Below are 11,831 nucleotides of genomic sequence, written 5' to 3' on the forward strand. Positions count from 1 at the left end.
CTTTTTGTTCACAATGGGAAAGCTATGTATTTTATTTAAAATATTTTATACCCCACTCTTTAGTTTCACAATTTCCAGAGTGGCTTACAATTACATCAGGAAAGGATATAAAAACAGAACAAAGTATTGCTAGATAGATGGGAGACGGAGTAAACACATATGGGGTAAAAAAAAAAAAAAAAGTGCAACAGAAAGAAATAGTTCATATCATGTTCCTCAGGGCTGAACTATACCTTGGGTTATAGTAAACACAGTAAACACATATTTTAAAAGCATGCTTAGCACTGGCCATTTTCATTTTTCACAAATAGCAGCTACATGAAGCCCTGATCCATACTGGGACTGCAACACATAAGAAAGGCATTTTAACACTTCCCTCCCTGTGTTTTCCCACCAAAAATCACCCCCTGGTGCTATTTGTCCCAGAAGATGCTATTTGCAAAAAACAGCACCTTAGCCACAGAGTAAACCTGGCTTCGAAACTGAAATGACAAGGTGTGCATACCAGGGAACTGACTGCTGGCTTCGCTGATGTCCTTGTGCTCCCCCCACTCCCCTCCCATGGTTGTCAGTTCATGCCTTTCAGTTCATTTGTCATCTTATTGATTTTTTAAAATATATATATTTAAAAGAATACAAAACTGCTCCAGGAATGGGGAAATAAAAGGCTTCTTGAGGATACCACAAGAGGCCAGCCAATCACCGCTGTGCACAGCTATCTTCGGCTGTAAACTTAAAGAACCATTAAAAAAAAGGCTCAGTCCTGGTGAATGGGTTAATAAATTATTTAGACTGAACACAGTGACAGAGCTTTCAGTTCAGCCCCACTGCTCTATATGCATTTTACAGCAGTCTTCTCCATACATCTTTTATTTATTTATTTATTTATTAAATTTATTAATCGCCCATCTAACTGGTCACCCAGCCACTCTGGGCGATGTACAACCCACCATAAACAATTTAAAACAATAAAATTTTACCATAAATTTTTTTTAAAAAATACCCTAACCCACCCCAAATGCCTGCCTGAACAACCACGTTTTTAATGCACAACGGAAGCTCATTAAAGAAAGCTCATCTTTAATGCACGACGGAAGCTCATCTTCTTGCAAGCTACCTGAGTGATAAGAAGCTTGACATGCCTTCACCACCTCAGGGTGCACAGCCAGTAAGATTAGTTGGGAACTATGGTTTTCAGCGTTTATAGGTAGACTTGGCACATGAGAAGGAAAATATTCTGCCTACATAATATATAAGTGCTTTTATCCCACATTAGCTTGTGGAATACCACTCAGAAAATAACTGTAGGTCTAGAATTGCCGCCTTTTCCTTCTGGCAAGGGTCCTGTGCCTTTAACAGTTGTATAATGACCAACATTCAGCAGGTGTCCCGTTTCACCTCACATTTGGATTTTGTAAGTCATGCAGATGTTAAAGAGATAGGAGCTCTACTAGAAAAAAGTGGCAAACACACAGGTGTCTTATGTGGTGCGGTAATGTCATGACCTGTCGCGTTCCTTCGTGTCCACAATCAACACACTCCAGGATACCATGCTGCAGGCTCACTACTTTATTAGTTAATGACCAGGTACCTTACAAATGCAAATTCTAGGAAACTCTCAGGCTACAAAGGGAACAGCTACTCCACACAATTATGAATACCAATAGAGGAACCAAAGTGGAAGTTTGAGAAGTTGCCAGCAGTCCGGACAAGAACTTCTGGGCCAGACTAGCTTCGCAGGGATGCCCCTCCATTACAGTTGCTCCCTCCTACATAGGCTATCACGCATAGCTAACCTGGTGGAGCGTCTGAGCTCCGCCTTTAACTTTTCCCGCTTTGCTCTACGATGGACCCTAGCATCCTTCAAGTCACTCCCCTCAGTCTCCTCCTCCCCTGAAACCTGGGTTCCCATGGGGGATGAAAGGGGGGGGGCCTTCAGGCTGAGCCACCTGTGTGCCCAGGTCGTGAGAGGAAGGCCTTGCCATGTCTGAGCTCACTAGGGAGGGAGCCTCCCCCTGTTCTGGATGTTCCCATTCTGAATCTGAGCTGCTAGATATCTCCACATGCTCAGATTCATTCCTGACATGACCACGTTGAGGATTTTATTAGTTTTTTCTTACCCCAGTTCTCACTAAGCTGATAAACTTGTGCCTGAGCTTGTACTAAGTTAGGGCCCCTTGCCCTGCCAAACATAATTTTTTTTTTTTTTAACTTACAGGGAACTTTTGGCTGGAGGAGTATTTAGTATTTGGGGTTTTTTTTTATATAATTTTTTTAAAGAAAAACAAAACACAACAACAACATAAACACACAATACACATACACTAAAATATCTCTTAAGATTGTAAGATATCTACCTTTGGTTCCCCTTACAAAACAAATGCTTATTATTATTCTCTAGTTCTTATCTTAGTATATCATACACTGAGTTCATAGACATTATCTCATTTCTCTCCTAATTTTAACAACAAAAACAAAAAGGAGAACCATCTCAAAGTTCAAAATCCACATACATAGATATCATTTTTCTCTATTTCTTGTACAAATTCTATAAAAGGTTTCCAATCTAACATAAATTTAGTTGTTGATCCTTCTTTAACTATAATAGTAAGTTTTGCCATCTCTGCCAACTCCATCATTTTCATGATCCACTCGCTCACAGTTGGTATTGTTTCATTCTTCCACTTTTGTGCATACAATAACCTTGCAGCCATTGTCATGTAGAGAAAGAGGGTTCCCCCCTTCTCTTTTACATGGTTATCTGTTAGTCCAAATAAAAAAGTTTCTGGCTTTAGTTCTATAGTAGTCTTTAATATTCTTTGAGCTAAAGACTATACTCGTTTCCAAAATGTTTTAGCTTTTTTACAAGGCCACCATAAATGATAAAACGTTCCCTCTTGATCTTCACATTTCCAACATTTTCCAGAAACACCTTTATACATTTTAGACAATTTAAACGGTGACATATACCATCTATACATCATCTTATAAAAATTCTCTTTAAGACCTGTACATAAAGTAAATTTTAAATCTTTTCCCCACATACTTTCCCACTCTTCCATTGATATATTATGACCAACATTTTGTGCCCATTTTATCATACAATCTTTTACTTGTTCATCCTCTGTCTCATACCATAATAGTAATTTATACAGTTTAGCAATAACATGTTCATCATTTGTACACAGTGCTGTTTCAAACTCAGATTCTGTTTGTTCAAATCCATCATTTTTCTCATCTATTTTAAACCTTTATTTAATTTGCAAATATGAAAACCACTGACATACATGACCTTCTTCCAATAAGCTTTCCCTTGATTTTAACTTATATTCCTCTCATGACAGTTCCAGTAAATCATTATATCTTATCCATTTATGCATGCTATCCAATTCTCTTCTATGCATTGCTTCTTGTGAAGATATCCAACGTGGTATTTTTTGATAGAGCCTTAATTTATATTTATTCCAAATTCTTAATACAGCCCTTCTTATATAGTGATTATTAACATCTGCATTCACTTTTGTTTTATCATGCCACAAATAACCCTGCCACCCGTATCTCAATTCATGTCCTTCTAGTTCTAAAAGTCTTCTGTGTTTCAACATCACCTGTCATCCACGTCAAGCAGCAGGCAGAAAAATAGGTTTTAAAATCTGGTAATCCCAAGCTACCTCTTTCCTTTGCATCTTGTAAAATTTTTATTTTAACTTTTGTTTTTTTTGCTTGCCATATAAACTTCGTTATATCTCTCTGCCACTGCTTAAAAGGTAAATCCGGTGTAATAATGAGTATCATTTGAAACAAAAATAACATTCTAGGTAATACATTCATTTTGATCATTGCAATTCTTCCCAAACGTGATAGTTGTAATTTTTCCCATTTTAATATGTCTTGTTTAATTTCATTCCACACTTTAACATAGTTATTTTGAAAAAAGCATGCAATTCATATTTGTCAAAAGGACTCCCAAATATTTTACTTTCTTTTCAATTTGGAAGCCAGTCTTATCCATCAACTTTTTTTTTCTTGAACATTCATATTCTTTGTTAAAATTTTTGTTTTCTGTTTATTAACTTTGAACCCTGCCACTGCTCCAAATTCTTTTAATTTTTTCATTAAAATTTCAATTCCCTTTAAAGGTTCTTCCAACATAAACACCAAGTCATCTGCCAAAGCCCTCAGCTTACATTTCTCCTTTTTAATCTTTATTCCTTTAATTCGATCATCTTGTCTTATATCTCTGTTCAACAATTCTAAAACCAATATAAACAGTAGCAGTGACAATGGGCAACCTTGTCTTGTTCCTTTTTGTATCTCACAAGGTTTAGTCAAAACCCCATTTATAATTATTTGAGCCTTTTGATCGGTATATACCAATTTCACCAATTTTATAAAGTTTTTTCCGAAGTCCAGTTCTTCTAAAATCTTAATTAAAAATTTCCAGTTGAGATTATCAAATGCTTTCTCTGCATCTAAAAAGATCAGAGCTGCTTGTTTTTCTGGGTGTTTTTCCAAATATTCCACCACATTCAAGACAGTTCTTACATTATCTCTCATCTGTCTCCTTGGTAAGAAAACCACTTTGATCCTCATATACAAAGTCCTGCAATATTTTCTTGAGCCTTTCTGCCAAAATTGTTGCAAATATCTTATCGTCATTGTTTAATAATGAGATTGGTCTGTAGTTTTTTGTCGAGGTTAAATCCTGTCCTCCTTCAGGTATTAATGGTATATATGCTGTTTTCCATGTTTCTGGTATCTCCCCCTTTTCTAAAATACTGTTCATCATATTTTTTAACGGTTGTAAAATTTCTTCTTCACACTTCTTATAATATAATCCTGAAATTCCATCTGGTCCCGGAGTTTTTCTCAATTTAATTTTTTTGATTGTTTCCACCATTTCATTTATTGTTACTGGGCCATTCATCATTTGTTTTTGTTCCTTAGTAATTTTGGGTAAATTTTGTTTATGAATATGTTTATCCATTAATTCTGGGGAGATATCCTGTCCTTTATATAAATTTGAATAATACCGATAAAAGGCTTTCTGAATTGCCACATTATCGGTTAATTCTAATCCACTTTCACTTATTTTCACAATTGTTTTCATTTTCCTTTCTAAGTTTATAGGCCAACCATCTTCCTGGTTTATTAGCAAATTCAAAAGTTCTTTGTTTTACAAAGTTTTTTTTGGTGCATATCCTGAACTGTTAACAGGGAGTATTTAGTATTTGGGAGCCTCCACTTATAGACTTGAAGTGGTACAAGCCAAGACACAGGTTTATCCCCTCAGTGAGAGCTAGGTCTGGGTGCCAGAGTGTGCTGTCCAGGACTGACCCTACCATGATGCAGAGTGAAGCAGCTGCCTCAGACCGATTATTCTGGGTGTCATGAAAGGGCAGCAAATTGTTACTTTTTAATTTATTATTATATTTTTACTCCCTGGGAGAGGCACTTGTGTCATTTCCCACCTCAGCTGCTGAAATAACTTGGCCAACCTTGGCTTAGGGGAGAGGCAGGATTTATTGTTCCACCTCACATAGCAAAATAACTTGGGCAGGCCCAGATGCTCTCAGCCCAACCAAAGCTAATTACATTGCTAGGAGGTATGCTTAAATAAGAAATTTATTTCAGTGGAATTCTTTCCATACAGTGTTCACCATTTCTTGGTTGAATGATGTGACACCAATTATTCGCAGTTAAAAATAGTTCCAGTTGGTACTTTTCCTAGTTATTAAAAGCGTAACAAGTAAATCATGATTATGGTTACGAAAGTACATTTATAGCTAGATAATTGCTGTCATCCCCTTCATGGATCACTGCCTTGTTGTGGCGAAGGGGCTTGCGTAACTCAGTGAAGCCATAAGCTATGCCGTGCAGGGCCACCCAAGACGGACAGGTCATGGCAGAGAGTTCTGACAAAATGTGGTCCACTGGAGAAGGAAATGGCAACCCACTCCAGTATTCTTGCCAAGAAAACCCCATGGAACGTATCACAAGGCTAAAAGAGATGACGCCGGAAGATGAGCCCCTCAGGTCGGAAGGTGTCCAATATGCTACTGGGGAAGAGCAGAGGGTATTTCCAAGTAGCGCCAGAAAGAGTGAAGCGGCTGGGCCAAACCCGAAAGGACACTCAGCTGTGGATGTGTCTGGCGGTGAAAAGAAAATCCGATGCTGTAAAGAACAATATTGTTTAGGAACCTGGAATGTCAGATCAATGAATCAAGGTAAGCTGGAGGTGGTCAAACATGAGATGGCAAGATTGAACATCGACATCTTGGGAGTCAGCGAACTCAAATGGACAGGCATGGGCGAATTTAATTCAGGTGACCATCATATCTACTATTGTGGGCAAGAATCCCTTAGAAGAAATGGAGTAGCACTCATAGTCAACAAAAGGGTGGGAAAAGCAGTACTGGGGTACAATCTTAAAAATGATAGAATGATCTCAGTACGAATCCAAGGCAAACCATTCAACATCACAGTAATTCAAGTCTATGCCCCAACCACTGAGGCCAAAGAAGCTGAGGTTGATCGGTTCTATGAAGACCTGCAACACCTTCTAGAACTAACACCAAAAAAAGATGTCCTCTTCATCATAGGGGATTGGAATGCTAAAGTAGGAAGTCAAGAAATCACCGGGATAACAGGCAGGCATGGCCTTGGTGTACAAAATGAAGCAGGACAAAAGCTAATAGAGTTTTGCCAAGAGAACATGCTGATCATAGCAAACACTCTTTTCCAACAGCACAAGAGGCGACTCTACACATGGACGTCACCAGATGGTCAATATCGAAATCAGATTGATTATGTCCTTTGCAGCCAAAGATGGAGAAGCTCCATACAGTCAGGAAAAACAAGACCTGGAGCTGACTGTGGCTCAGATCATGAGCTGCTTCTTGCAAAATTTCGGCTTAAATTGAAGAACGTAGGGAAAGCCACTAAACCTTTCAGGTATGACCTAAATCATATCCCTGATGAATATACAGTGGAGGTGAGGAATAGATTTCAGGGATTAGACCTGATAGACAGAGTGCCTGAGGAACTATGGACGGAGGTCCGTAACATTGTTCAGGAGGCAGCAACGAAATCCGTCCCAAAGAAAAAGAAATGCAAGAAAGCCAAGTGGCTGTCTGATGAGGCTTTACAAGTAGCTCACGAAAGAAGGGAAGCGAAAAGCAAGGGAGAAAGGGGAAGATATACCCAACTGAATGCAGAGTTCCAGAGAATAGCAAGGAGAGACAAGAAGGCCTTCTTAAATGAACAATGCAAAGAAATCGAGGAAAACAACAGAATGGGAAAGACTAGAGATCTCTTCAAGAAAATTGGAGATCTCAAGGGAACGTTTTGTGCAAAGACGGGCATGATAAAGGACAAAGAAGGCAGGGACCTAACAGAAGCAGATGAGATTAAGAAGAGGTGGCAAGAATACACAGAAGAACTATACAGGAAAGATTTGAATGTCCCTGATAGCCATGATAGTGCGGTCACTGAACTTGAGCCGGACATCCTAGAGAGTGAAGTCAAGTGGGCCTTAGGAAGCATTAGTAACAACAAAGCTAGCGGAGATGACAGTATTCCAGCCGAGCTATTTAAAATCCTAAAAGTTGATGCTGTTAAAGTGCTGCATTCAATATGCCAACAAATCTGGAACACTCAACAGTGGCCACAAGACTGGAAAAGGTCAGTTTACATTCCAATTCCAAAGAAGGGCAATGCCAAAGAGTGTTCAAACTACCGCACAATTGCGCTCATTTCACATGCCAGCAAGGTGATGCTCAAAATCCTACAAGCTAGGCTTCAGCAGTATGCGAACCGAGAACTACCGGAAGTACAAGCTGGGTTTCGAAGAGGCAGAGGAACTAGAGATCAAATCGCCAACATTCGCTGCATCATGGAGAAAGCAAGAGAATTCCAGAAAAACATCTATTTCTGCTTCATTGACTACGCTAAAGCCTTTGATTGTGTGGATCACAACAAACTGTGGCAAATTCTTAAAGTGATGGGAGTACCAGACCACCTTACCTGTCTCCTGAGAAACCTGTACGAGGGTCAAGAAGCAACAGTAAGAACCAGACATGGAACAACCGATTGGTTCAAAATTGGGAAAGGAGTACGACAAGGCTGCATATTGTCACCCTGCTTATTTAACTTATATGCAGAGTACATCATGAGAAATGCCGGGTTGGATGAATCAGAGATCGGAATTAAGATTGCTGGGAGAATTATCAACAACCTCCGATATGCAGACGATACCACCCTAATGGCAGAAAGCGAAGAGGATCTCAAGAGCCTCTTGTTGAGGGTGAAAGAGGAGAGTGCAAAAGCTGGTTTGAAACTCAACATTAAAAAAACTAAGATCATGGCATCTGGCCCTATCACTTCCTGGCATATAGAAGGGGAAGAAATGGAAGCAGTGACAGATTTTACTTTCTTGGGCTCCAAGATCACCGCAGACGGTGACTGTAGCCATGAAATTAAAAGACGCTTGCTCCTTGGGAGGAAAGCTATGGCAAACCTAGACAGCATAGTAAGAAGCAGAGACATCACCTTGCCGACAAAGGTCCGTCTAATCAAAGCTATGGTTTTCCCAGTAGTAATGTATGGCTGTGAGAGCTGGACTATAAGGAAGGCTGAGCGCCGAAGAATTGATGCTTTCGAACTGTGGTGCTGGAGAAGACTCTTACGAGTCCCCTGGACTGCAAGGAGGTCCAATCAGTCCATCCTAAAGGAAATCAACCCTGACTGCTCTTTGGAAGGACAGATAATGAAGCTGAAGCTCCAATATTTTGGCCACCTAATGCGAAGAGAAAACTCCCTGGAAAAGACCCTGATGCTGGGAAAGACTGAAGGCAAAAGGAGAAGGGGACGGCAGAGGATGAGATGGCTAGATAGCATCACGGATGCAATGAATATGAACTTGAGCACGCTCCGGGAGAGAGCGCAGGACAGGAAGGCCTGGCGTGCTATGGTCCATGGGGTCACGAAGAGTCGGACACGACTGAACGACTGAACAACAACAACAATTGCTGTCATATATTAGTATTTACTCTTTATCATTTGTCACATTTTAAATTAATGTGGATGTTACTTTTCAGCTACATTTAGGAATGATAGCAATTACTTTAAACACAACAGAAAAGCTTTCCTATGATTTAAAAATCAATTTCTCTCTTGTATAATTTTATGATTGTCTGCTGCCCTCTAGTGTTTTAAACTGAGTCATTCTGGCTACTTGATAAGAAGGGTACTATACAAAGGATAGAACTTGTCAAAATGAGGTGGTGTCTTGTTTTTGCTGTAAGAGACTAACATGGCTGCTTCTCCAGAAATGGTCGAAAATGGTCACCTGTGCTGTTTTAAACAGAAGTGCAAAAATGCCAATTCGTCCCATTTTTTTCCTTTGACTTTGGTTGGCATTCACAAGGCATGGTTGCGGAAACACTGAGTCTGTGTGGAGAGACAGGGAAAAAGACAGGGTTGGGATAGTCCATTGAGAGCTGGTACTGAATAGGAAGGGAAACAGCAAAGCAGTATAGGAAGCTGTAGAGGGTTCTCAGATTTATTCCCCTTTAACTCACCTTTTTCCCCAATATCATCTCCCCTGTTCAATAAATACCTCACAGTTTTTATTAACAGCCCTTTCCACTTAAGGCAGGGCAGTGGCTCCTGCCCCAGACTGTGAAGTCATAATTATGTCATAATATGGAGGATTTGGTTTCCATGGAAACAGAGGGATTTGAAGGATGCTTCAGAGCCTACCTGGCTCAGTGTGGGAAAACAGAGATCCCACACTGGGATGTGGATGATGTTGATCTATTTCCTCTTGTGGGATGCAAATTTCTTCATCCAAATTCATGTGGGAAAATGTGGACGTTGACAGGATATATTTCTAACTACAAAAAAAGAAAGAACCAAGACAAGTGTGCTAAAGAAAGAGTGCTGGATTATGGTAGTTTAATACCAGCAAGACTTAAAGATATAACAAGGTCCAGAAGGTAAGATTTGAGAGGAAAAGGAGATGAGGATAGTGATGTAAAAGGAAAGGAAATTATTAAAGATGAGTGTTGGGAATAGCAGACCAAGAGAGATAGATAGCAGCTGATGGGCCCAAGGCCTTGTATCGAAATGAAGAGTTGATCAGTGTTTGACATTTCAGACAGACAAATTCAAAACTTTGGTTTTGAAACTGTAAGGTGTAAAAAAGAATGGTATATAAATTAGTCTGAAATTAACAATTGTTTCCTTCTTGCCTTAGGTCTGGGTTGGGGAACTTATGGCCCTCCAAATGTTTCCCTACAACTCCCATCATCCTTCACCATTGGCTGGCTGGGGCTGGTGAGAATTGGAGTCCAAAAACGTCTGGAGGGCCACAGGTTCTCCATTTCCACCCTAAGGGGAACAAGTGATCTAAGAATTAGAATAGTCCTGCAACTATCCTTGGAGTCATATGTTTTTTCAGAGATCTCTGGAGGCTGTATTAAAAATTTTAACCCCTGAAGAAGGCCCAGAAATATACGGTATAGGGCCAAAACGTATTGGGCTACTCTGTGGAATAAAACCCTTTATTTATTTATTTTAACATCTTGAGACTTTGTCTCTCCTTTTCACCATGTGATTTTGGGTGTTTCCCAGTTTTGTCTGACTTTAGCAAGAGATCTTGGCAACTAATTGCAAGTGTTGGGGATATTTCCCTCAAGTCCGTGCTTACTATTTGACTTTGTGACAATCCAGGTTAATGGAGACTTCTGGTCCAGAGCCTTGCTCCTTGTGTTCTATAATAAAAAATACGATACCCAAGCCTCATCCCCATTTTCGTTCCTCCACTCCCCACACCAGGAAATCCCCACAACCATAGACTCAGTCACTTCCACAGCTGCAGGGCTTGTGTATTTCTGCAAATCCAACTCTGCCTTGCTAAGCTTACTCTCTCCCCTCTGTATCAAACAAGGCTCTGCCTTTTTAATAGCTATTTTTCCCCCAGGGTTCTCTAGTACCATCCACTTCCCCCTCTACCTCTCATTCCCCTACCTACTTAAACCCAGCCAACTTCCAGGAATAACCATGCTGCTATGCATTTATTTCTACACTTCACACCAGTTACCACAAAAGTTACACAATATTCATCTCCCCTTGGAACATGGGAGGTTTTGTCCTATGTTGCTGTGGCTTAAAGTTGTTAAGGACACATGACACCATGGCAACTCTGCAGCCACCCTGGAGTTTACTTGTGGGGAAGCTGAATTTTTGCAGAATACTTTTACTCCATTGTTTTTCTTTAATTCAGCTCCCCTGTGGTTCAGCTGCTGTGTGCCCATCCCTCTGCTTTAAATTTGGTGTGATCAGGGCATTCTTAGGGGGGCTGTCTGTCACCTGGCTGTGCCCTCCATAACCTAGTTAACTAAAGTAACTCACCTGCCTTTCCAGCATATCAAAGCCCTAGAGGGCTCTTTTGAGCCCTCAGAATCTCCCTGCACTCCCATTTCACCAGTGAGAGTAATCAGCCTCAGTGATTATTAGGGCCATGCACCGCTTTGGGCTGAAGCCTGAGTCGAAGCAGGCTGCTTCAGGTCACTTTGAGCCCCTTCCGAGGTAAAGCGGGGGGGGGGGCATGAAGCGACCCGGAGCGGGACAGGGGCTCTCCGAACAGCCTCAGTGCACTTAGGAGCTTCAGCACTCCTGGCCCAGCACTCCTGGCACAGACTCATCAGCATCCTCAATTGGGGAAGGGTGGAAAAAATTCAGTTAATTTATTTAATTTTTAGTCTGTTTGTATCTGCCTCTAGTCTTCAGGAGGAAGAGGATGATAAAAAAATCCCCCTATCATTGCT

Source organism: Heloderma suspectum, chromosome 4, assembly GCF_057233095.1.
Source record: "Heloderma suspectum isolate Gila_16-S chromosome 4, 16-S_ref, whole genome shotgun sequence".
NCBI lineage: Eukaryota > Metazoa > Chordata > Lepidosauria > Squamata > Helodermatidae > Heloderma > Heloderma suspectum.